We start from the raw sequence: 22,904 nt of genomic DNA, 5'->3' as shown, positions 1-22,904 counted from the left end.
CGTCTCAAAGCTTCCAGCAAGCAAGAAAAACCAATATAGCAAGCTGGACAGAAAATATAGCAAACAAAAGTAACACAAGCAAAACTTAGCTTATGCAGGGCAGACAGGCCACAAGAACGATCCAGGAGAGAGCTAGACCAATACTGGAACATTGACTGGAGGCCAGGAACAAAGAACTAGGTGGAGTTAAATAGAGCAGCACCTAACGACTTAACCTCGTCACCTGAGGAAGGAAACTCAGAAGCCGCAGCCCCACTCACATCCACCAGAGGAAGCTCATAGACAGAACCAGCCGAAGTACCACTCATGACCACAGGAGGGAGCTTGACCACAGAATTCACAACAGTACCCCCCCCTTGAGGAGGGGTCACCGAACCCTCACCAGATCCCCCAGGCCGACCAGGATGAGCCAAATAAAAGGCACGAACCAGATCGGCAGCATGAACATCAGAGGCAAAAACCCAGGAATTATCTTCCTGACCATAACCCTTCCACTTAACCAGGTACTGGAGTTTCCGTCTCGAAATACGAGAATCCAAAATCTTCTCCACTATATACTCCAACTCCCCTTCAACCAAAACCGGGGCAGGAGGATCAACGGATAGAACCACAGATGCCACGTATCTCCGCAACAATGACCTATGGAATACGTTATGGATGGAAAAAGAAGCTGGAAGGGTCAAACGAAAAGACACAGGATTAAGAACCTCAGAAATCCTATACGGACCAATGAAACGGGGCTTAAACTTAGGAGAGGAAACTTTCATAGGAATATAACGAGATGACAACCAAACCAAATCCCTAACACGAAGTCGGGGACCCACACAGCGCCTGCGGTTAGCAAAACGTTGAGCCTTCTCCTGAGACAATATCAAATTGTCCACTACATGAGTCCAAATCTGCTGCAACCTATCCACCACAGTATCCACACCAGGACAGTCAGAAGACTCAACCTGCCCTGAAGAGAAACGAGGATGGAAACCAGAATTGCAGAAAAACGGCGAAACCAAAGTAGCCGAACTGGCCCGATTATTAAGGGCGAACTCAGCCAAAGGCAAAAAGGACACCCAATCATCCTGATCAGCAGAAACAAAACATCTCAGATATGTTTCCAAGGTCTGATTGGTTCGTTCAGTCTGGCCATTTGTCTGAGGATGGAAAGCCGAGGAAAAAGACAAATCAATGCCCATCCTAGCACAAAAGGCTCACCAAAACCTCGAAACAAACTGGGAACCTCTGTCAGAAACGATGTTCTCCGGAATGCCATGTAAACGAACCACATGCTGGAAGAACAATGGCACCAAATCAGAGGAGGAAGGCAATTTAGACAAGGGTACCAAATGGACCATCTTAGAGAAGCGATCACAAACCACCCAAATGACCGACATTTTTTGGGAGACGGGGAGATCCGAAATAAAATCCATAGAGATATGTGTCCAGGGCCTCTTCGGGACTGGCAAGGGCAAAAGCAACCCACTGGCACGAGAACAGCAGGGCTTAGCCCGAGCACAAATCCCACAGGACTGCACAAACGAACGCACATCCCGTGACAGAGACGGCCACCAAAAGGATCTAGCCACCAAATCTCTGGTGCCAAAGATTCCAGGATGACCAGCCAACACCGAACAATGAACCTCAGAGATAACTCTACTCGTCCATTTATCAGGAACAAACAGTTTCTCCGCTGGGCAACGGTCAGGTCTATTAGCCTGAAATTTTTGCAGCACCCGCCGCAAATCAGGGGAGATGGCAGACAAAATTACCCCCTCTTTGAGAATACCTGCCAGCTCAGGCAAACCCGGAGAGTCGGGCACAAAACTCCTAGACAGGGCATCCGCCTTCACATTTTTAGAGCCCGGAAGGTACGAAACCACAAAGTCAAAACGGGAGAAAAACAGCGTCCAACGAGCCTGTCTAGGATTCAACCGTTTGGCAGACTCGAGATAAGTCAAGTTCTTGTGATCAGTCAACACCACCATGCGATGCTTAGCTCCTTCAAGCCAATGACGCCACTCCTCGAATGCCCACTTCATGGCCAGCAACTCTCGATTGCCAACATCATAATTACGCTCAGCAGGCGAAAACTTCCTGGAAAAGAAGGCGCATGGTTTCATCACCGAGCCATCAGAACTTCTTTGCGACAAAACAGCCCCTGCTCCAATCTCAGAAGCATCAACCTCGACCTGGAACGGGAGCGAAACATCTGGTTGGCACAACACAGGGGCAGAAGAAAAACGACGCTTCAACTCTTGAAAAGCTTCCACAGCAGCAGAAGACCAATTGACCACATCAGCACCCTTCTTGGTTAAATCAGTCAACGGTTTAGCAATACTAGAAAAATTATTGATGAAGCGACGATAAAAATTAGCAAAGCCCAGGAACTTTTGCAGACTCTTCAGAGATGTCGGCTGAGTCCAATCATAAATGGCCTGAACTTTAAGAGGGTCCATCTCGATAGTAGAAGGGGAAAAAATGAAACCCAAAAATGAAACCTTCTGAACACCAAAGAGACACTTTGACCCCTTCACAAACAAAGAATTCGCACGCAGGACCTGGAACACCATTCTGACCTGCTTCACGTGAGACTCCCAATCATCCGAGAAGACCAAATTATCATCCAAGTATACAATCAGGAATTTATCCAGGTACTCTCGGAAGATGTCATGCATAAAGGACTGAAACACTGATGGAGCATTAGAAAGCCCGAATGGCATAACCAGGTACTCAAAATGGCCCTCGGGCGCATTAACCCCTTCATGACCCAGCCTATTTTGACCTTAAAGACCTTGCCGTTTTTTGCAATTCTGACCAGTGTCCCTTTATGAGGTAATAACTCAGGAACGCTTCAACGGATCCTAGCGGTTCTGAGATTGTTTTTTCGTGACATATTGGGATTCATGTTAGAGGTAAATTTAGGTCAATAAATTCTGCGTTTATTTGTGATAAAAACGGAAATTTGGCGAAAATTTTGAAAATTTCGCAATTTTCACATTTTGAATTTTTATTCTGTTAAACTAGAGAGTTATGTGACACAAAATAGTTAATAAATAACATTTCCCACATGTATACTTTACATCAGCACAATTTTGGAAACAAAATTTTTTTTTGCTAGGAAGTTATAAGGGTTAAAATTTGACCAGCGATTTCTCATTTTTACGAGATTTACAAAACCATTTTTTTAGGGACCACCTCACATTTGAAGTCAGTTTGAGGGGTCTATATGGCTGAAAATACCCAAAAGTGACACCATTCTAAAAACTGCACCCCTCAAGGTACTCAAAACCACATTCAAGAAGTTTATTAACCCTTCAGGTGCTTCACAGCAGCAGAAGCAACATGGAAGGAAAAAATGAACATTTAACTTTTTAGTCACAAAAATTATCTTTTAGCAACAATTTTTTTATTTTCCCAATGGTAAAAGGAGAAACTGAACCATGAAAGTTGTTGTCCAATTTGTCCTGAGTACGCTGATACCTCATATGTGGGGGTAAACCACTGTTTGGGCGCACGGCAGGGCTTGGAAGGGAAGGAGCGCCATTTGACTTTTTGAATAAAAAATTGGCTCCACTCTTTAGCGGACACCATGTCACGTTTGGAGAGCCCCCGTGTGCCTAAAAATTGGAGCTCCCCCACAAGTGACCCCATTTTGGAAACTAGATGCCCCAAGGAACTTATCTAGATGCATAGTGAGCACTTTGAACCCCCAGGTGCTTCACAAATTGATCCGTAAAAATGAAAAAGTACTTTGTTTTCACAAAAAAATTCTTTTAGCCTCAATTTTTTCATTTTCATATGGGTAACCTGATAAAATGGATCCTAAAATTTGTTGGGCAATTTCTCCTGAGACACCAATACCTCACATGTGGGGGTAAACCACTGTTTGGGCACATGGTAAGGCTCGGAAGGGAAGGAGCGCCATTTGACTTTTTGAATGAAAAATTATCTCCATCGTTAGCGGACACCATGTCGCGTTTGGAGAGACCCTGTGTGCCTAAACATTGGAGCTCCCCCACAAGTGACCCCATTTTGAAAACTAGACCCCCCAAGGAACTTATCTAGATGCCTAGTGAGCACTTTAAACCCTCAGGTGCTTCACAAATTGATCTGTAAAAATGAAAAAGTACTTTTTTTTCACACAAAAAATTCTTTTCGCCTCAATTTTTTCATTTTCACATGGGCAATAGGATAAAATGGATCATAAAATTTGTTGGGCAATTTCTCCCGAGTACGCCGATACCTCATATGTGGGGGTAAACCACTGTTTGGGCACACGGCAGGGCTCGGAAGGGAAGGCGTGCCATTTGACTTTTTGAATGGAAAATTAGCTCCAATTGTTAGCGGACAGCATGTCGCGTTTGGAGAGCCCATGTGTGCCTAAACATTGGAGATCCCCCACAAGTGACCCCATTTTGGAAACTAGACCCCCCAAGGAACTTATCTAGATGCATATTGAGCACTTTAAACCCCCAGGTGCTTCACAGAAGTTTATAACGCAGAGCCATGAAAATAAAAAATAATTTTTCTTTCCTCAAAAATGATATTTTAGCCTGGAATTTCCTATTTTGCCAAGGGTAATAGGAGAAATTGGACCCCAAATGTTGTTGTCCAGTTTGTCCTGAGTACGCTGATACCCCATATGTGGGGGTAAACCACTGTTTAGGCGCACGGTAGGGCTCGGAAGGGAAGGCACGCCATTTGGCTTTTTAAATGGAAAATTAGCTCCAATCATTAGCGGACACCATGTCACGTTTGGAGAGCCCTTGTGTGCCTAAACATTGGAGATCCCCCAGAAATGACCCCATTTTGGAAACTAGCCCCCCAAAGGAACTAATCTAGATGTGTGGTGAGGACTTTGAACCCCCAAGTGCTTCACAGAAGTTTATAACGCAGAGCCATGAAAATAAAAAAAAAAAATTATTTTCTCAAAAATGATCTTTTAGCCTGCAATTTTTTATTTTCCCAAGGGTAACAGGAGAAATTTCACCCCAATAGTTGTTGTCCAGTTTCTCCTGAGTACGCTGATACCCCATATGTGGGGGTAAACCACTGTTTGGGCACACGTCCGGGCTCAGAAGGGAAGTAGTGACTTTTGAAATGCAGAATTTGATGGAATGGTCTGCGGGCGTCACGTTGCGTTTGCAGAGCCCCTGGTGTTCCTAAACAGTAGAAACCCCCCACAAGTGATCCCATTTTAGAAACTAGACCCCCCAAGGAACTTATCTAGATATGTGGGGAGCACTTTGAACCCCCAAGTGCTTCACAGACGTTTACAACGCAGAGCCGTGAAAATAAAAAATCATTTTTCTTTCCTCAAAAATGATGTTTTAGCAAGCATTTTTTTATTTTCACAAGGGTAACAGGATAAATTGGACCCCAGTAATTGTTGCGCAGTTTATCCTGAGTATGCTGGTACCCCATATGTGGGGGTAAACCACTGTTTGGGCACACGTCGGGGCTCGGAATTGAGGGAGCACCATTTGACTTTTTGAATACGAGATTGGCTGGAATCAATGGTGGCGCCATGTTGCGTTTGGAGACCCCTGATGTGCCTAAACAGTGGAAACCCCTCAATTCTAACTCCAACACTAACCCCCCCACACCCCTAACCCTAATCCCAACTGTAACCATAACCCTAATCACAACCCTAACCACAACCCTAATTCCAACCCTAACCCTAAGGCTATGTGCCCACGTTGCGGATTCGTGTGAGATTTTTCAGCATCATTTTTGAAAAATCCGCGGGTAAAAGGCACTGCATTTTACCTGCGGATTTTCCGCGGATTTCCAGTGTTTTTTGTGCGGATTTCACCTGCGGATTCCTATTGAGGAACAGGTGTAAAACGCTGCGGAATCCGCACAAAGAATTGACATGCTGCGGAAAATACAACGCAGCGTTTCAGCGCGGTATTTTCCGCACCATGGGCACAGCGGATTTTGTTTTCCATAGGTTTACATGGGACTGTAAACCTGATGGAACACTGCTGCGAATCCGCATCGGCCAATCCGCAGTGTGGACACATAGCCTAATTCTAAAGGTATGTGCACACGCTGCGGAAAACACTGCGGATCCGCAGCAGTTTCCCATGAGTTTACAGTTCAATGCAAACCCATGGGAAACAAAAATCGCTGTACACATGCTGCGGAAAAACTGCACGGAAACGCAGCGGTTTACATTCCGCAGCATGTCACTTCTTTGTGCAGATTCCGCAGCGGTTTTACAACTGCTCCAATAGAAAATCGCAGTTGTAAAACTGCAGTGAAATGCGCAGAAAAAACGCGGTAAATCTGCCATAAATCCGCAGCGGTTTAGCACTGTGGATTTATCAAATCCACAGCGGAAAAATCCGCAGAGGACCAGAATACGTGTGCACATACCGAAACCCTAACCCTAGCCCTAACCCTAACCCTAACCCTACCCCTAACCCTACCCCTAACCCTAGCCCTACCCCTAACCCTACCCCTAGCCCTAACCCTACCCCTAGCCCTAACCCTACCCCTAACCCTACCCCTACCCCTAACCCTAGCCCTAACCCTAGCCCTACCCCTAACCCTACCCCTAACCCTAACCCTATTCTAACATTAGTGGAAAAAAAAAATCTTTATTTTTTTATTGTCCCTACCTATGGGGGTGACAAAGGGGGGGGGGGGGGTCATTTATTATTTTTTTATTTTGATCACTGAGATAGATTATATCTCAGTGATCAAAATGCACTTTGGAACGAATCTGCCGGCCGGCAGATTCGGCGGGCGCACTGCGCATGCGCCCGCCATTTTGGAAGATGGCGGCTCCCGGGGAGAAGACGGACGGACCCCGGCAGGATCGGTAAGTATGATGGGGTGGGGGGGAGCACGGGGGGGGGATCGGAGCATGGGGGGGTGAATCGGAGCGCGGGAGGGGTGGAACGGAGCACGGGGAGGGTGGAACGGAGCACGGGGGGTGGAACGGAGCATGGGGGGGTGGAATGGAGCACGGGGGTGGATCGGAGTGCAGGGGGGGTGATTGGAGCACGGGGGTGAGCGGAAAAGAGCACGGGGGGAGCGGAGCACAGGACGGAGGGGAGCGGGGCAGTGTACCGGGCAGATCGGAGGGCTGGGGGGGGCGATCGGTGGGGTGGGGTGGGGGTACATTAGTATTTCCAGCCATGGCCGATGATATTTCAGCATCGGCCATGGCTGGATTGTAATATTTCACCCGTTATAATAGGTGAAATATTACAAATCGCTCTGATTGGCAGTTTCACTTTCAACAGCCAATCAGAGCGATCGTAGCCACGGGGGGGTGAAGCCACCCCCCCTGGGCTAAACTACCACTCCCCCTGTCCCTGCAGATCGGGTGAAATGGGAGTTAACCCTTTCACCCGATCTGCAGGGACGCGATCTTTCCATGACGCCACATAGGCGTCATGGGTCGGATTGGCACCGACTTTCATGACGCCTACGTGGCGTCATGGGTCGGGAAGGGGTTAAATGCAGTTTTCCATTCATCGCCCTGTTTAATACGCACAAGATTATACGCACCACGAAGATCTATCTTGGTGAACCAACTAGCCCCCTTAATCCGGGCAAACAAATCAGACAGCAGCGGCAAGGGGTACTGAAATTTGACTGTGATTTTATTTAGAAGGCGGTAATCAATACAAGGTCTCAACGAACCATCCTTCTTGGCCACAAAAAAAGAACCCTGCCCCCAATGGCGACGACGAGGGGCGAATATGACCCTTCTCCAAGGATTCCTTTACGTAACTCCGCATAGCGGCGTGCTCAGGTACAGACAAATTAAACAGTCGACCTTTAGGAAACTTACTACCAGGAATCAAATTGATAGCACAATCGCAATCCCTATGCGGAGGTAGGGCACTGGACTTGGGCTCATCAAATACATCCCGGTAATCTGACAAGAACTCTGGGACCTCAGAAGGGGTGGATGATGAAATAGACAGAAATGGAACATTACCATGTACCCCCTGACAACCCCAGCTGGACACAGACATTGATTTCCAATCCAATACTGGGTTATGGACTTGTAGCCATGGCAACCCCAACACGACCACATCATGCAGATTCTGCAACACCAAAAAGCGAATATCCTCCTGATGCGCAGGAGCCATGCACATGGTCAGTTGGGTCCAATACTGAGGCTTATTCTTGGCCAAAGGCGTAGCATCAATTCCTCTCAATGGAATAGGATGCTGCAAGGGCTCCAAGAAAAACCCACAGCGCCTAGCAAACTCCAAGTCCATCAAATTCAGGGCAGCGCCTGAATCCACAAATGCCATGACAGAAAAGGATGACAAAGAGCAGATCAAAGTAACGGACAAAAGAAATTTCGACTGTACCGTACCAATGGTGGCAGACCTAGCGAAACGCTTAATACGCTTAGGACAATCAGAGATAGCATGAGTGGAATCACCACAGTAAAAACACAGCCCATTCCGTCGTCTGTGTTCTTGCCGTTCAGCTCTGGTCAAAGTCCTATTACATTGCATAGGCTCAGGTTTATGCTCAGGTAATACCGCCAAATGGTGCACAGTTTTACGCTCACGCAAGCGTCGATCGATCTGAATGGCCAAAGACATAGACTCATTCAGACCAGCAGGCATAGGAAATCCCACCATGACATCCTTAAGGGCTTCAGAGAGACCCTTTCTGAAAATTGCTGCCAGAGCACATTCATTCCATTGAGTGAGCACAGACCACTTCCTAAATTTCTGACAATATATCTCTACCTCATCCTGACCCTGACAGAGAGCCAGCAAGATTTTCTCTGCCTGATCCACTGAATTAGGTTCATCATAAAGCAAACGCATCAATATCACATAATGCAGGATCTCCTGGCGCAAGGGAAAATGCCCAGTCTTGAGGGTCGCCACGTAATAAAGAAATAATGATCTTTACTTGTTGAACTGGGTCACCAGAGGAGCGGGGTTTCAAAGCCAGAAATAGTTTACAATTATTTTTGAAATTCAGAAACTTAGCTCTATCTCCAGAAAATAACTCAGGAATAGGAATTTTAGGTTCTAACATAGGATTCTGAGCCACTAAATCTTGAATGTTCTGTACACTTATAGCGAGATTATCCATCAAAGAGGACAGACCTTGAATGTCCATGTCTACACCTGTGTTCTGAACCACCCTGATGTAAAGGGGGAAAAAAAGACAAAACACAGTGCAAAGAAAAAAAAATGGTCTCAGAACTTCTCTTTTCCCTCTATTGAGAAGCATTAGTACTTTGGGCCTCCAGTACTGTTATGAACAGGTGATTCAGAACCACAATGGACCTAGTGGTTAAGAGCACACAAAGTGACCTGATAGTTACCAACATAGGACGAGCTCTGAGACGTGGGAACTCTGCTGACCGCAATCCCTAATCCTATAATACCACACTAGAGGTAGCCGTGGATTGCTCCTAACGCTCCCTATGCAACTCGGCACAGCCTGAGAAACTAGCTAGCCCTGAAGATAGAAAAATAAGCCTACCTAGCCTCAGAGAAATTCCCCAAAGGAAAAGGCAGCCCCCCACATATAATGACTGTGAGTAAGATGAAAATACAAACACAGAGATGAAATAGATTTTAGCAAAGTGAGGCCTGACTTACTGAATAGACCGAGGATAGGAAAGATAGCTTTGCGGTCAGCACAAAAACCTACAAACAACCACGCAGAGGAGGCAAAAAGACCCTCCGCACCGACTAACGGTACGGAGGTGCTCCCTCTGCGTCTCAGAGCTGTTGTGAATTCTGTGATCAAGCTCCCTCCTGTAGTCACGAGTGGTACTGCGGCTTCTGAATTTCCTTCCTCAGGTTATGAGGTTAAGTCATTAGGTGCTGCTTTATTTAACTCCACCTAGTGCTTTGATCCTGGCCTCCAGTCAATGTTCTAGTATTGGTCTTGCTTCCTCCTGGATCGTTCCTGCGGCCTGTCTGCTCAGCATAAGCTAAGTTCTGCTTGTGTTACTTTGTTGCTATATTTTCTGTCCAGCTTGCTTTTTTGGTTTTGCTTGCTTGCTGGAAGCTCTGAGACGCAGAGGGAGCACTTCCGTACCGTTAGTCGGTGCGGAGGGTCTTTTTGCCCCTCTGGCGTGGTTGTTTGTAGGTTTTTGTGTTGACTGCAAAGCTATCTTTCCTATCCTCGGTCTATTCAGTAAGTCGGGCCTCACTTTGCTAAATCTATTTTATCTCTGTGTTTGTATTTTCATCTTAACTCACCGTCATTATATGTGGGGGGCTGCCTTTTCCTTTGGGGAATTTCTCTGAAGCAAGGTAGGCTTATTTTTCTATCTTCAGGACTAGCTAGTTTCTCAGGCTGTGCCGAGTTGCATAGGGAGCGTTAGGCGCAATCCACGGCTACCTCTAGTGTGGTTTGATAGGTTTAGGGATTGCGGTCAGCAGAGTTTCCACGTCTCAGAGTTCGTCCTATGTTTTGTGGTTTTTGTCAGGTCACTTGTGTGCTCTGAACATCAAGGTCCATTGTGGTTCTGAATTACCTATTCATAACAGTACTGGAGGCCCAAAGTACTATGCTTCTCAATAGAGGGAAAAAAGAAGTTCTGAGACCATTTTTTTTTCTTTGCACTGTGTTTTGCCTTTTTTTTTCCCTAGACATTTGGGTGGTTCAGGACACAGGTGTGGTGATGGACATTAAAGGTCTGTCTTCACGTGTGGATCTTCTCACTGCAAGAGTACAAAATATTCAAGACTTTGTGGCTCAGAATTCTATGTTAGAACCAAGAATTCCTATTCCTGATTTGTTTTCTGGAGATAGAGCTAAATTTCTGAGTTTCAAAAATAATTGCAAACTGTTTCTGGCGTTGAAACCTCGCTCCTCTGGTGACCCAGTTCAACAAGTTAAGATTATTATTTCTTTATTACGTGGCGACCCTCAAGACTGGGCATTTTCCCTTGCGCCAGGAGATCCTGCATTATGTAATATTGATGCGTTTTTTCTGGCGCTCGGATTACTGTACGATGAACCTAATTCAGTGGATCAGGCAGAGAAAAATTTGCTGGCTCTGTGTCAGGGTCAGGATGAGATAGAGATTTATTGTCAGAAGTTTAGAAAGTGGTCTGTGCTCACTCAATGGAATGAATGTGCTTTGGCAGCAATCTTCAGAAAGGGTCTCTCTGAAGCCCTTAAGGATGTCATGGTGGGATTTCCTATGCCTGCTGGTCTGAATGAGTCTATGTCTTTGGCCATTCAGATCGGTCGACGCTTGCGTGAGCGTAAATCTGTGCACCATTTGGCGGTATTATCCGAGCATAAACCTGAGCCTATGCAGTGCGATAGGACTTTGACCAGAGCTGAAAGGCAAGAACACAGACGTCAGAATGGGCTGTGTTTCTACTGTGGTGATTCCACTCATGCTATCTCCGATTGTCCTAAGCGCACTAAGCGGATCGCTAAGTCTGCCATCATTGGTACGGTACAGTCGAAATTTCTTTTGTCCGTTACTTTGATCTGCTCTTTGTCTTCCTATTCTGTCATGGCATTTGTGGATTCAGGCGCTGCCCTGAATTTGATGGACTTGGAGTTTGCTAGGCGCTGTGGGTTTGTCTTGGAGCCCTTGCAGTGTCTTATTCCATTGAGAGGAATTGATGCTATGCCTTTGGCCAAGAATAAGCCTCAGTATTGGACCCAGCTGACCATGTGCATGGCTCCTGTGCACCAGGAGGATATTCGCTTTCTGGTGTTGCAAAATCTGCATGATGTGGTCGTGTTGGGGTTGCCATGGCTACAAGTCCATAACCCAGTATTAGATTGGAAATCAATGTCTGTGCCCAGCTGGGGTTGTCAGGGGGTACATGGTGATGTTCCATTTCTGTTTATCTCATCATCCACCCCTTCTGAGGTCCCAGAGTTCTTGTCTGATTACCGGGATGTATTCGATGAGCCCAAGTCCAATGCCCTACCTCCGCATAGGGATTGTGATTGTGCTATCGAGTTGATTCCTGGTAGTAAGTTTCCTAAGGGTCGACTGTTTAATTTATCTGTACCTGAGCACTCCGCTATGCGGAGTTACGTAAAAGAATCCTTGGAGAAGGGTCATATTCGACCGTCGTCATCGCCATTGGGAGCAGGGTTCTTTTTTGTGGCCAAGAAGGATGGTTCGCTGAGACCTTGTATTGATTACCGCCTTCTAAATAAAATCACGGTCAAATTTCAGTACCCCTTGCCGCTGTTATCTGATTTGTTTGCTCGGATTAAGGGGGCTAGTTGGTTCACCAAGATAGATCTTCGTGGTGCATATAATCTTGTGCGTATTAAACGGGGCGATGAATGGAAAACTGCATTTAATACGCCCGAGGGCCATTTTGAGTACCTAGTTATGCCATTCGGACTTGCCAATGCTCCATCAGTATTTCAGTCCTTTATGCATGACATCTTCCGAGAGTACCTGGATAAATTCCTGATTGTATACTTGGATGATATTTTGGTCTTCTCGGATGATTGGGAGTCTCATGTGAAGCAGGTCAGAATGGTGTTCCAGGTCCTGCGTGCTAATTCTTTGTTTGTGAAGGGAACAAAGTGTCTCTTTGGTGTTCAGAAGGTTTCATTTTTGGGGTTCATTTTTTCCCCTTCTACCATCGAGATGGACCCTGTTAAGGTCCAGGCCATTTATGATTGGACTCAGCCGACATCTCTGAAGAGTCTGCAAAAGTTCCTTGGCTTTGCTAATTTTTATCGTCGCTTCATCTGTAATTTTTCTAGTATTGCTAAACCATTGACCGATTTGACCAAGAAGGGTGCTGATGTGGTCAATTGGTCTTCTGCTGCTGTGGAAGCTTTTCAAGAGTTAATGCGTTGTTTTTCTTCTGCCCCTGTGTTGTGTCAACCAGATGTTTTGCGTCCGTTCCAGGTTGAGGTTGATGCTTCTGAAATTGGAGCGGAGGCTGTTTTGTCGCAAAGAGGTGCTGATTGCTCGGTGATGAAGCCATGCGCCTTCTTTTCCAGGAAGTTTTCGCCTGCTGAGCGAAATTATGATGTTGGCAATCGAGAGTTGCTGGCCATGAAGTGGGCATTCGAGGAGTGGCGTCCTTGGCTTGAAGGAGCTAAGCATCGCATGGTGGTCTTGACTGATCACAAGAACTTGACTTATCTCGAGTCTGCCAAACGGTTGAATCCTAGACAGGCTCGTTGGTCGCTGTTTTTCTCCCGTTTTGACTTTGTGGTTTCGTACCTTCCGGGCTCTAAAAATGTGAAGGCGGATGCCCTGTCTAGGAGTTTTGTGCCCGACTCTCCGGGTTTGTCTGAGCCGGCGGGTATTCTCAAAGAGGGAGTAATTGTGTCTGCCATCTCCCCTGATTTGCGGCGGGTGCTGGAAAAATTTCAGGCTAATAAACCTGATCGTTGCCCAGCAGAGAAACTGTTTGTCCCTGATAGGTGGACGAATAAAGTTATCTCTGAGGTTCATTGTTTGGTGTTGGCTGGTCATCCTGGAATCTTTGGTACCAGAGATTTGGTGGCTAGATCCTTTTGGTGGCCGTCTCTGTCGCGGGATGTGCGTTCTTTTGTGCAGTCCTGTGGGATTTGTGCTCGGGCTAAGCCCTGCTGTTCTCGTGCCAGTGGGTTGCTTTTGCCCTTGCCGATTCCGAAGAGGCCTTGGACACATATCTCTATGGATTTTATTTCGGATCTCCCCGTCTCTCAAAAAATGTCAGTCATTTGGGTAGTTTGTGATCGCTTCTCTAAGATGATCCATTTGGTACCCTTGTCTAAATTACCTTCCTCCTCTGATTTGGTGCCATTGTTCTTCCAGCATGTGGTTCGTTTACATGGCATTCCAGAGAACATAGTTTCTGACAGAGGTTCCCAGTTTGTTTCGAGGTTTTGGCGAGCCTTTTGTGCTAGGATGGGCATTGATTTGTCTTTTTCCTCGGCTTTCCATCCTCAGACAAATGGCCAGACTGAACGAACCAATCAGACCTTGGAAACATATCTGAGATGTTTTGTTTCTGCTGATCAGGATGATTGGGTGTCCTTTTTGCCGTTGGCTGAGTTCGCTCTTAATAATCGGGCCAGCTCGGCTACCTTGGTTTCACCGTTTTTCTGCAATTCTGGGTTCCATCCTCGTTTCTCTTCAGGGCAGGTTGAGTCTTCGGACTGTCCTGGTGTGGATACTGTGGTGGACAGGTTGCAGCGGATTTGGACTCATGTAGTGGACAATTTGACCTTGTCCCAGGAGAAGGCTTAACATTTCGCTAATCACAGACGCTGTGTGGGTCCCCGACTTCGTGTTGGGGATTTGGTTTGGTTGTCATCTCGTTATATTCCTATGAAGGTTTCCTCTCCTAAGTTTAAGCCTCGTTTCATTGGTCCGTATAGGATTTCTGAGGTTCTTAATCCTGTGTCTTTTCGTTTGACCCTTCCAGATTCTTTTTCCATCCATAACGTATTCCATAGGTCATTGTTGCGGAGATACGTGGCGCCTGTGGTTCCATCTGTTGATCCTCCTGCCCCGGTTTTGGTGGAGGGGGAGTTGGAGTATATAGTGGAGAAGATTTTGGATTCTCGTGTTTCGAGACGGAAACTCCAGTATCTGGTTAAGTGGAAGGGTTATGGTCAGGAAGATAATTCCTGGGTCTTTGCCTCTGATGTCCATGCTGCCGATCTTGTTCGTGCCTTTCATATGGCTCATCCTGGTCGGCCTGGGGGCTCTGGTGAGGGTTCAGTGACCCCTCCTCAAGGGGGGGGGGGTACTGTTGTGAATTCTGTGATCAAGCTCCCTCCTGTGGTCACGAGTGGTACTGCGGCTTCTGAGTTTCCTTCCTCAGGTTATGAGGTTAAGTCGTTAGGTGCTGCTCTATTTAACTCCACCTAGTGCTTTGATCCTGGCCTCCAGTCAATGTTCTAGTATTGGTCTTGCTTCCTCCTGGATCGTTCCTGTGGCCTGTTTGCTCAGCATAAGCTAAGTTCTGCTTGTGTTACTTTGTTGCTATATTTTCTGTCCAGCTTGCTTTTTTGGTTTTGCTTGCTTGCTGGAAGCTATGAGACGCAGAGGGAGCACCTCCGTACCGTTAGTCTTTTTGCCCCTCTGCGTGGTTGTTTGTAGGTTTTTGTGTTGACCGCAAAGCTATCTTTCCTATCCTCGGTCTATTCAGTAAGTCGGGCCTCACTTTGCTAAATCTATTTCATCCCTGTGTTTGTATTTTCATCTTAACTCACCGTCATTATATGTGGGGGGCTGCCTTTTCCTTTGGGGAATTTCTCTGAGGCAAGGTAGGCTTATTTTTCTATCTTAAGGACTAGCTAGTTTCTCAGGCTGTGCCGAGTTGCATAGGGAGCGTTAGGCGCAATCCACGGCTACCTCTAGTGTGGTTTGATAGGTTTAGGGATTGCGGTCAGCAGAGTTTCCACGTCTCAGAGTTCGTCCTATGTTTTGTGGTTTTTGTCAGGTCACTTGTGTGCTCTGAACTTCAAGGTCCATTGTGGTTCTGAATTACCTATTCATAACACAGAGCTTCCAGCAAGCATGAAAAACCAATATAGCAAGCTGGACAGAAAATATAGCAAACAAAAGTAACACAAGCAAAACTTAGCTTATGCAGGGCAGACAGGCCACAAGAACGATCCAGGAGAGAGCTAGACCAATACTGGAACATTGACTGGAGGCCAGGAACAAAGAACTAGGTGGAGTTAAATAGAGCAGCACCTAACGACTTAACCTCGTCACCTGAGGAAGGAAACTCAGAAGCCGCAGCCCCACTCACATCCACCAGAGGAAGCTCATAGACAGAACCAGCCGAAGTACCACTCATGACCACAGGAGGGAGCTTGACCACAGAATTCACAACAGAGGGAATGCCCAGAAGACAGAAGGAAGAGCGCAAAATATGAAGAGAGTTAAAGAAACTTGTATGTCCTGCTACTAGACTGCCACGGGAATGCCATGACTCTGTGACAAAGATGTTGCAGAAAAGACTACAGGGAACGCCAGTGCAACAAAGGGCCCCACTAAGGCACATATCTTAGGCACCACTCCAGCAGTTTTTATTTCAGTACTGGAGTGGAGCTTTAAATGTAAGCCCCCTGCCCCGTTCTTATACTCACTTTCTGACAGCTTCACCTTTAACCGACACTGCTCCAATCCTGCGGAGCCATCTTATGCACGTAACTTCTGACTGTCTGGAAGTCAGAAGGTACATCACAAGAGCTTAACGCAACTCTATGAGAGCCAGAATCAGGCTCTCATAGAGAAGTATTGAAAAGTGACCTCTAGCGCGCTCCATGAAACAGTGGAGCAGCTGGCAGTTCACTTTTCACTGGAGGCCGACAGAAGCAACACTGGAAAAGGATGAAGGCAGCAGCAAGTGAATATGAGGCAGGGGCCAGGGGAAATACATTTAAAGCACCACTCCAGGGGTGCAATATAAAAAAAACACTGGAGTGGTGCTTTAATTGTCCTGAAGAGATGTGATTTGTGGTCCTGGAAGTCCTGGCTCCATCTTCTCTTCCATACAGTGTGCCACACTCAGGGTGCAAGCAGGATTCAAAATGCAAAAGGACAGTCCTTCATGGTATCTGATTGTTTACTTTTGTTGATGTACTATGGTCCACCCTCCTGACAAGAGAGGATACAGACTAACCACTCTAGTCTGTACTCTAAGTCGCTTACTGAGGTGACGCAGAGTTGGCCACGCTTTTCTGTTACCCAATTTAAAGGAAAATAAGAGTGAGGTTAGTTCTTAACATGACAAGCCACAGGCAGAAACTGGTCTGAAACTCACATCCCTGTCTATCTCATATGTGACACTGTGCTAAAACGAGTAGCTTGGTGTCAGTAGGCTAGGTGTAGTCTGCTGGGGAGGTGCCAAATTTTGTTTTTAAGGTGAATTATTAGTGTTAGTGTCCAGATGGCACCAGACTTCACCCATGATTTCTGTGTGCCCCAATTAAGAATCAAGCTTTGTAACGAGGACTAGATATAACATGCTGGAAGGTTTTCAGTTGATTAGAGATGCACAATATAGAGAGAACACGTTGTGGACGGCCTTGTATGTCATTGTCACTAGAAGAGTTAGAACAAGAAGTGGGTTAGGGAGGAAGCCGCAGAGGAGGATGTTACAGTAGTCCAACAGGATATTATGAGGACATGTACAATCATTTTGGTTTACTCAAGATTTGTAATGGAGCGGATTCATTAAATATATTTTAGAGGTAGAAGAAGTTTTTTCTACAGTATCTAATATATAATTGCCTAGAATACTACTTCCTGCAATTTGTGCCAACTTCCGTGGCTTTGTCCGGAGCTAATGTCCGGAGCTAATGTCCGGAGCTAATGTCCGGAGCTAATGTCCGGAGATTAATTGCCTAGAATACTACTTCCTGCAATTTGTGCCAACTTCCGTGGCTTTGTCCGGAGCTAATGTCCGGAGCTAATGTGCGGAGATAATGTCCGGAGCTAATGTCCGGAGCTAATGTCCGGAGATAAGTGACGTCAACAGTGTCCAGTGTCTGATTGGTTGCCGCCTGCTGTGAGCGACCAATCAGAAACGTGCCGTACTGTGACACACTCCGCCTGCCATTTTGGTGTGATATTTGAATTTTTACCTCACAGCAAGTTTCTACTGCGTGGAGGCGGGCCCAGTGACGTTGCTCTTCAAGCTCCTGCCGAATTTCGTCAAAAAAATGATAATACCATTTACCAAAACTATATATATTTAGTTGTGAAGTGGTTCAGTGACATTTTCACACCAATTTTGAACTTTTGTTTGGTGTTTTCTCCATATACTGCCTATTATTTTTGTTCTTTCTTACTATTATTTATTAATTGTATTATTCTTACATTTGAATAAATAAAGTATATATGGATTCTAGACTCCCGATTCTTTAGAATCGGGCTGCCATCTAGTATGATATAAAAGGACAAAAATTATAAATGACGATTAAATAAAAAGTTGGTTTACCGTGTTAAACCAGAACTTCACAATTGGTGCGTGGTAGAATGCAAAATATTTCTGCGCCAGTGGAAGACGGTGAGCTTTTCCTTTCATTCTCAAGCCAGGAACATATTCTTCAAATCCATCAAACAATTGGGCTCCTTTTTGAATACCCTAAAATATACATCGTACAGTCTGTACTTGTATTTCTACAGATATACATAAAGATTAAAGATACTATAGTATCAAGAGTTGATACTGACCAACCTAATTAGATTTTAACTGACGTGGTGAAAATTAATATTTTTGCTTTGAAAGATTCTATTTAACTTTAAATTAAGAATAATGCTTCTATTATTTTTTATGTTAGTGACTAGTTACATTGGGGGGGAGGGAATGCAATTGACAAGCATCCATAGCATATTAATATGAAGAATAAGAAGTAAAATGACTATTCACGATATCATTCTGCATCCTAAGCCAGATTAACAGTCAGAGGGACATTTTTGACATAGTGACTGCTTAATAATTAGACTTTACCTCAACACCTCCTTCTACAGAAAACTTCACCACTGGATTTTCATTTACAATCATCTCATGAGCATCTTGGGACACAGGAATATGGGACATTTGTGCTCTTGATTTGTATTCCAACAATGGTATTACTGGTGGAAGCAGAATGCCAATAATCACCTGGAGAAAATGATGCAAATATGGTCAATATATTAATTCTTTTAGGACTCATGTTGGGTCCTCAGAACAAAGCATTTTTTGTTTGTTTGATTATAGTTGCATTCAAAGGGTCATAACAATTATATTTTCCTTTGACCTGAAGGTTTGTTTTTTTTCTTTGTGGGGAGAAATTGTATTTATCGGTGGCACCGTTTTGGGTTCCATATGACTTATCAACTAACTTTTATTAACTCTTCATGGGAAAGAAACAAACACCAATTTTGCCATTGGTTTATTTATTTTTTCATTTTTTAGTTAATCATACTTTGTGGTGGATGTGGAGACACTATACTGTGTCATACAGTATCATACTGTCTAGAAAGCTATAGGTGGATCATGATGTGGTGTTTCATACTGTGTGAGGAGTTGTGGGAGTGATTATATTGTGTGAGAAACTGTGGGGCATCATAATGTGTGTGGGCTGGTGACTTACGGCATCATATTGTTTAAGTGGTTACTGTGAGGGCATCATACTGTGGGAGAGGGCTACTGTAGGGGCATCATACTGAGTGGAGGACTGTAGGGGCATCATACTGTGTGTGAGTCACTGTGCCATCATCTTACGGTGTGTGGGTCACTGTGGTGATATGTTAGTGGAAACACTGGGGATATCATACTTTATGGGGGACACTATAGGGGAATCACACTCATAATCATGTGTTGGGGCTCTGGGTGCATTATACTAAGTTGGAGGCAGGGGTGTAACTAGAACGGGTGCAGGGGTTGCAATCACACCCGGGACCTGGAGCCAAGGGGAAAAAGACTATTGCTATTAAAAAGTCAAAATATTTGGGAGCCACGTGGGAGCTTTTGCATCGGGGCCCATGAGTTTCAAGTTACGCCACTGGATGGAGGTATTGTGGGGACCTCATACTGTGTTGAGAGCATTGTGGTGTCATAATACTACGCTTGTGGTGGTACTGTGGGGAGAATTCACTGTGGGGGTATCATACTGGGTGTGTGTGCATTTTTGAGGAAATTACACTTTATGGGACCATGACAGTGTTATCTTAGTGGGTGAGAAAACCAAGGGTCTTCAACAGAGGCACAATTACGGTGTCCATGCCGCAATACATATCCTTCTCCTTGTTTGGAGGTATGTGCTTCTGTGATTTCACCTATGTACTGTGACCCCGCCAAATAATTATTTACATGTCCACTCATATGAACACCCACTGTTCATGAGAACCTTGGTATAAACAAATGGAGTGTAAACTTTTTTTTATATTTCCTCATAAATTGCTGTTTTTGTATAGTAAATATCCCCAAATAAAACCATAACAGTTACCTTACACCAATTATTTTTCCTTAGATTCAGGCGTCCTATCCACATATCTGTCAGCAGTTTCTGAGTGCACGCGTGGGAAACAAATGATCGAAGTTTTCCAGAAACAGCGAGTTTAAGGCAAGTTAGATTACTCCAGTTGGTCAGCTGATATGTTAGAAGTTTCATTGTCATTATTTCATTCTGTTTATAGGTTTTATCCAGGAGTTCTATTGCAAGGTTCCCAAATTCTCTAAATACAGGACAAAGAGAAAATATAAGAAATACATACAGTATGTCTATATATTAGAAAAATACATACAGAAACATACTATACAGTGAAACCTCATTGAGAAGACCAAACAAAGTGGAATTAAAAATGTTCTAACGACTATCTTCTCAGAGAGGACAGTCGGTATACATAGTATGTAAAGGTGCTGAAAGGTGTTACACACTGTCATTGTGTGTATATAATATTAAGGTATATGTATATATATTTTAATAATTAGTAATGGTCTATTTTGCAGTAGTTGAACAGATAAAACACTATAAAATATTTGCAGTTACGTGGAGTAGGCTTTTAATTTTTCAGGTGTATCATCAAAGATGTCCCACTGTCGAGCCTCATGGGACATAGCTTTGTAAAGACATCTTGCAACCAATGCCTTGGCCATGGATTCTTCGTCACGTTGCCAGAAGAAGAGCGCCATCTTTTGTCTCTTCATTAACACTGCCCAGATCAGAAGATCATTAAATGGATAATGGAAAGGTCTCTCGTTATCATCCCCAGTTCCAAGAGTTCCAGCTTTACATGACATTTGCAGATTCTCTTTTTCACATCCACTATCCTATAAATAAGTAACCAGGAAAATTAGTTATATGTAGGGGATATCTGCTGGGCTGACTTGTACTTAGAGACATTGGGCCCAATTCATTATTGCATTTGCAGCTGCTCTTTGTCTGATTTTAGGGTTTTATCACCTGTTTTTTATTTGCTCCTAATTCTTCCTTCTTGACATTTTTAAGACTATTTTATGAGTTTGCCTGTTTTTTTTTATGTTTGCAATTGTGGGCCGAGTTTGGGGTTTCCAGATGTTTTTGGCTGATTCATCAATTGCATCTTTTTAAAAAGTAGCAAAATTTGTTTCAAATGTACCCCAGTCTCCTCTTGTAGTAAATTTAAGTATGCCAGTTATTTTGCTGCAATTTTTGCATGATATTTTGTGAATTTTTACATTAAAGAGTCAAAAACAAAAGATAAAGACAAAAATAAAAATGAATTTTGATGTTGCACACAATTTGCAATGGGCAGCACGGTGGCGCAGCCTTGCAGCGTTGGAGTCCTGGATTCAAACCCCACCAAGGACAACATATGCAAAGAGTTTGTATGTTCTCTCGGTGTTTGCCTGGGTTTCCTCCGGGTACTCCGGTTTCCTCCCACACTCCAAATACTGATAGGGAATTTAGATTGTGAGCCCCAACGGGGACAGCGATGATAATGTGTGAAAACTGCGGAATATGTTAGTGCTATATAAAAATAAAGATTATTATTATTATTATTATTATTAATTTGCGAACCATTTTGAAGAATATGGCGCAAAGAATACTACAAGACAGAAAAGTGACTTTAAAAACGCTGGAAATGATGAATCAAGGCCATTGTCTAAGTTTGAGCCATCATAATTCTTCAGTTGTCTGTGCTAGCTATCATTGTTCTGCAATACTTTTGGGTACCTTAGCTTTATAGGGCTGCGCTGTTTGAAGAAAGTGATTATGCCTTGTCTTTTCTCTTCTTTGTGTTTTGCCGAAGGTTTCTTTGCTTTGAGAGGCACTGACTGACTTTTGCATACAGTTCTGAAAAATAAATTTGAATAATTAAAAGCGATATGGCCTAAATACCAATTCCTCAGTATCTACCTTAAAGCTTTATATTATTCCCAGAATCAAATAAATCCATTTTTTTACATCTTTTTGGAAATATCTTATTATTATCAATTTTTTCATTTGCTCTTATTGTATATTTTTATGCATCTGCATGGCTGTAAATATGGGGTTGCAGAAACTGCAGTCGCACTTGTGCCTGTGTAGGCCCTTATGCCCCTCTGCTTTGTGTGTATGTACATGTTTTATCTGTTATCCCAATTACCAAGTTTTCTCAACTCGTGTATTGGGAAATCACTGGATAAATCACTGCATAAGTCATTAATGTTAAATCAATGTACTTATAACCTACACATTTGGTAAAAATTGTTGGTACCCTTCTGTTGACACAGGAAAAACCCCACAATGGTCACTGAAATAACTTGAAACTTAGGGTACCTGTCCACTGTCCGGATAAACGGCGCTTTGGACGGAGCGGAAAACCCGCTCCGCCCAAAGCGCCGCCCCCTTCTGAACGCACGGTGATTCCGGATGTGTTCATTGCACACATCCTGAATCTCCGCACCCCATACATAGGGCCCTGTGATTTACCTTGCGGCGACGGAGTGTCGCTGCAAGGTAAACAGACATGCTGCGTTCTAAAAAGACGCGCCGCATGTCCGTAAACGGAGGGCCGCCGGGTGCATGTTCGCACACATAGTGCAGACAGGATTTCATAAAATCCCCTCCACTATGCGGTAACATCTGGACGCTATGGGTTAAACGCTGTGGTTGTATGCAGCGTTGAATCCGCAGCTAATCCGGATGTAAACCGGCCCGCGGACACATACCCTTACAAAAGTAATTTTCAATTTAAATTTACTTAATATCAATTAATGAAAATCAGACATTGCTTTTGAATTGTGGTTCAACAGAAGTTTTTTGCTTTTTTTTAAACAAACTAATGACAAAAATGAAGGTACTCTTAACTTGATATTTGATTGCACAACCTTTTGAGAATATCCAAATGGCTTGATAAAGACTTAAGTATTATATAATGTAATAAAAAAGAAAAATATAATTTTTGCTATTGTGGAAGCTGTTGTCACTCTCTTCACCTTTTGGATATTCTTGAGGATTGGGATCATCTTCTTTTTGGCATGCCTGCAACCACT

The 22,904-nt window shown here is 44.3% G+C and overlaps 1 pseudogene; it reads right to left on the bottom strand.

The window, feature by feature from the left end:
* Positions 1–22,904, bottom strand: part of LOC138674576 (transient receptor potential cation channel subfamily M member 7-like) — a 240,306-nt pseudogene that overhangs the window by 111,970 nt on the left and 105,432 nt on the right.

The sequence above is a fragment of the Ranitomeya imitator genome, chromosome 4 (assembly GCF_032444005.1).
Source record: "Ranitomeya imitator isolate aRanImi1 chromosome 4, aRanImi1.pri, whole genome shotgun sequence".
Taxonomy (NCBI): domain Eukaryota; kingdom Metazoa; phylum Chordata; class Amphibia; order Anura; family Dendrobatidae; genus Ranitomeya; species Ranitomeya imitator.
Note: the sequence above shows the minus strand (reverse complement) of the source record. Positions and strands in the feature narration are given on the sequence as shown.